The following is a 4,778-nucleotide window of genomic DNA, read 5'->3' as shown; positions in this document are numbered from 1 at the left end:
GTAGCTAAATTCTCTAACCTAGGGTTTGATGGACCCTTTTGGAGGATGAATTCTCGTTATATTTTAATATAATTTTTTCTTTGAATATCCCTACTTGTTCAACTACGTATTTTTTTGTTGTTGATTGAATGGCCATCAATTGACTGTGCCTATTTATTATGTAGTGCTTGAGAAATGGTGCATATTTAGGTTGTTGTCGAACAATGTCACTCCCAGGGTATATGAGAGGTCAATACAACGGGTTTAAAAGCGGGATTACAAATAACGAAGCTTTGACGTGATCATATGCGAGCTAGCGTAATTCGAGAGAATATGACTAGTACATTATTGTAGTTGCTCGAGAGAGAATTACGATAATTCGAGTGCTCACGATTAGTAGAGAACACATAGGCAAAATTGTAGGAGCAGTAGCGGGAATGATTTCGACAATTGGGAAAACATAACTCTTGGCTTTTCCAATCTTGTCTCCAACCCTTAGTATCGTTAGTTGTTAATTTACTACTTTAATTTGTTAGTTAATTAGTTAAACATAAGAATCTCAATATTTATAACTTAAGAATTGTTCGAGCTTGTCTTCTGAGTAATATTGAACTGTCATAGTGAAACCTTAGTTCACTGTGGGATTCGACTCTGTACTTTTAGATTGGATTATATTTGCACCAACCGCTTATCCTATTTAGGACTAGAGATGAGAGCGATCAAGAACTATTTATGAAGAATTTCAAGTCTACAAGTCGGAATGGACAAGTTCTGCAAGTACCAAGTGGGCAATATAACTTCGGTCTTATAAAAAATGAGCTATATAGCATGGAGCAAGCTACGAAATAAAGGCAACACGAAAATTAGTTATTCTTTTATCTCAGAAAAATTATGAAAGTCCAATAATAGAGAGATTTTTGGTTTATTTGAAGATACTTTTCAGGTACAACTTGACGTATGCATGACTAAAGAAAATGCCGGCATGTATAATAGTGATATGGGAGCTATGTATAGTAGCTATTATTGATATTGACTGGTATTCATATATGTTACTAGTTAAAAGTTTCAAAGGTTTACATTTGATGCACTTGTGGTATATGTACGGCCTAGTGGGGCCAAGATGGTACATTATACTGTATATTATTGGTCGTTGAGCTATGTTGTTGTTGGTTCCCGTGTTGGACATTATTCTTGATAGGTTCGAATTTTTGGATAGTAGCAATTATAAAGAAAACTCTGCTGAAATCGCTAAGAATTGGAAAGGTTAGCTAAGTTTTGAAGTTATTAAGAGGTTGAGATTTTGGAGATGAAGTGTAAGATAAATATGAAGTGACGAATGATTAAGGTTGGTGATTTAAGCACAAATGAAGATAACTTCTTGCGTAAGAATAACTTATAAAATATTCAGGGACGAATGTTCTTAAGTGGAGGAGAATGTAGTGCCAAAAAAAAGTTTTCAAATATTATAAGGCCATTAAGAGGCCCGATGCGTGCTAATGATATTTAATTTACGCGTGAGTGTCAATTAATAATATAAAAAAATATCTCATGAACATGGTAACAAGTGTACATGTATATTTGAAGTGATATAGGGCCTAAGGAGAGCCCCTGGGACAAGTCGAGTTGGAAATTACATGATAGACTAAAGGTTCAAATGAGCACGCATAAGACCTAACTTTAGAAGAGAATATTCAGATATATATAAGAAATTATGTGATGAACAACCTATCAGATTGAAGCTCTTCGAGTAACATTTCAAACCGTTCGTCATTTGGACATTCCTACAAGAAGTTATGCTCAAATTACCAAAGGCTGGAATTGAAGTAGTACCATAGCGTCCGGGCTTGAAGGAGGAGTGAACTGGGAATCCTAAGCGTTTGGGGCAGCGTCTGAAAACCAGAAATTTGGGCCTATAACTACAAGTTCGGGGATAAAGACTATTTTGAGCTTTTAAGGTTAGGGTTCTTGAGGTCAAGAGGCAATTTTAAGCTCAAATCAAGTCCAACCAACTAAAGTAAGTTGTTAATGATATTTTGGGTTGGTTCTTACTCAGTATACAAAGTTCTAATATCATTCTTACACAAAAATACTAGAATTCATCATCAAATCTTCAAGAACACAAAAGTCATCAAAGTTGTGATTTTTTAAGATTGGTATATTCTAATGCTTCAAACTCGTTTATTATGAGTAGTTAGAAGTATTTGTAGAATTTATTACAAGTTTTAATGGTTGAAAGATTGGATTATAAAACTGTACTTCATGGCATGAATAGTACTTTTGAGAAAATGAGAGAGAAGATGAATAGTATTCTTGGAAATGAAATTTTACAATGAACCTATGGAATTATGTGTTAGCAGAAGTTGGAAGTGATCAACTAAGTAATCACCCGAATTGTATATTTTGCAAGTGTTGATTATGAAAGACGATGAATAAAAATTTGGTGGCATTGGACAATTGATGTAGTATCATTAATGACTTTGAATGAGTATTAAAATATAAGAATGAAGTTGGATAGGCTAGCATGTGAATCTAATGAGCGATTTGAGTAGTTGGAGGTTTGTAGCCAACTTATGAGCCATAAATGGATATTGATCAATATTTTTAGTTATATGTTGATGTAATTAGGATATCTAATTGTAGATGTCACACCTCCTTTTTACCTACTACACTCCGTAAGGGCGTAATAAAGGGAGTTATTTCCAACTTGAAGTGACAATCGGAACGGGATTTATTATTACGATTTCAGAGTCGCCACTCGGGAAATTAATGGTGTCCCAAGTCACCGATTGAATCCCGATCCGAGGAAATTATGACTCTGTTAACAGTCAGCGAACCAGAAATCCGGGTAAGAAATTTTGTTAACCCGGGAGAAGGTGTTAGGCATTCCCGGGTTCCGTGGTTCTAGCACGGTCGCCCAACTGTCGCATTTGATTTTATCTGATTTCGAAACATGTTATAATTTGTGCTTTTATTAGTAAACCGCTTTTATTGTTGTTTTTTTTTAGTAAGAATTGCAACGTCGTGAAAATGCGTCTCGAACCACGTCGCACCAGTGCACCCGTGGTTATCAACACATTTCGACTTCGTTGAGATTCGGATTTGGGTTACATAAATGTGCACCCGCATTTAGGAAGGTAATTTTATTAAAATCGTGTGCCTAAAGAGACTATCGCGTTATTATCTTTGGGGAAGGCCGTGGAATTCACTAACAACCCATCCCGAAGTCTAGGTATTTTAGTATAAACATTTATCGAGGGCCCCGCAATTTTACATTGTATCTGGCGAGGCTCGTCTCGTTTATTATTTAAAGGCTAGTCCTGAAGTAAACTACGACTTTCTGTTTATTTATCTCTGATGATGCAAGCAAGGGTCCTAATTAGTCTATTAATCCCCCTAGCAGCAGGCTTTGGCCCGATATTAGCCCAAATCGGACAAGCATATTAGGTTGTGTTGGGATGATCAGAAGATCGAATCCCTGGAGCTGGCGAACCACTGCTCTGCTCAAACCTTTGCTCGCAGAAATTATTTCGAACTCTCATGAGACAATAAAGTAAGCAATGTATTCTTATTCAAATTAACAGAATATTGATTACAAGTTATGAGCCTAAATTCATACTTTGTTGTATCTAATTATTAAACAACCAACAATGTGTTCATATTCAACTAATCAACTTACTACTGACCTAGAATTACCAATGTTTGCCTTAAAATAATGTACTCAGGGAAACACAGGTTTGACATTGAAAATTAGCCTGCTTATATCAACTACTGTATTATGAAGTGGTTATAGAAAACAAGCTTAAACTACTTCTGCCTTTTAAAGTTTAAACAGAAAAATGCGAACCCAGTCTAGCTACAGCTGATAGCTACAAATTAACAGTCCAAGACATGTCATTAACCACTGACCATAGGCATTAGATTCTAACATATGAATTGCCATAATCAGAATGAAAATTCGTTGCACAGTCCAGATGTACAGTCCAGTTACACAGTCCAGTTATGCATCCCAATGTTTACACACATATAAAATTGATTTGACACTATGCTATGCGATTAAATCTAACGTCTATTTACTACCAATACACCACAGTCCAAGCAGCATATTTCAAGATCAAACAGGTGAACATTTGTATTCCATTTCAAGCTTAAGGTTACAGCAGGGCGGATTCAAATGTGTACCTGGTAATTGCAAATAAGAAAAGGAAAAGATCAGCAGCAGCAGGTGACAAATCAACAGATCACGACCAGTCACAATAGGAGTAATTTTGAATCAGAACAGCTTCTCAAAAGCCCAAGAACGAACTCAGAAATTGACACGCCCAATAGATGACCAAAACAACTTAATTGACCCCAAAATTACTTGAAATCAAACACAGGAAGCTTCTGAACCTTCGACAGACCAGAGTTTAACTTGAACAAACCAAATTCAAACCAAACCTAAACCAGGACCTTTGCTGCACCTCAACCACTAGGAAAACAATTGCTAGAACTTGGAATTGGCCTAGAAAACTCAATGTAACAGTATTTTTTTTTGGGTTTTTCTATATTTTTTGTGTGTTTTTTTTTGTTGAGATTTTCAGATGTAGAAGAGATTTTCGAGTTCCAGATCTGGTTTTCTAATCTGAAACTCAGATTTCTGTGGAGACTTAGGGAATTTTGGGGGGGGGGGGGTCGAGATGGCTGCCCCAAAAACTTGCCAATGAAGGCAATGGCATGCCCTTTTATAGGCACAAATGAGGGAATTTCAGATTTTCAACTTTACAAAACTGTCCCCCTTTATTCTATTTAAACCTCTATTT

Source organism: Nicotiana attenuata, unplaced genomic scaffold (genome assembly GCF_001879085.1).
Source record: "Nicotiana attenuata strain UT unplaced genomic scaffold, NIATTr2, whole genome shotgun sequence".
NCBI lineage: Eukaryota > Viridiplantae > Streptophyta > Magnoliopsida > Solanales > Solanaceae > Nicotiana > Nicotiana attenuata.
Note: the sequence above shows the minus strand (reverse complement) of the source record.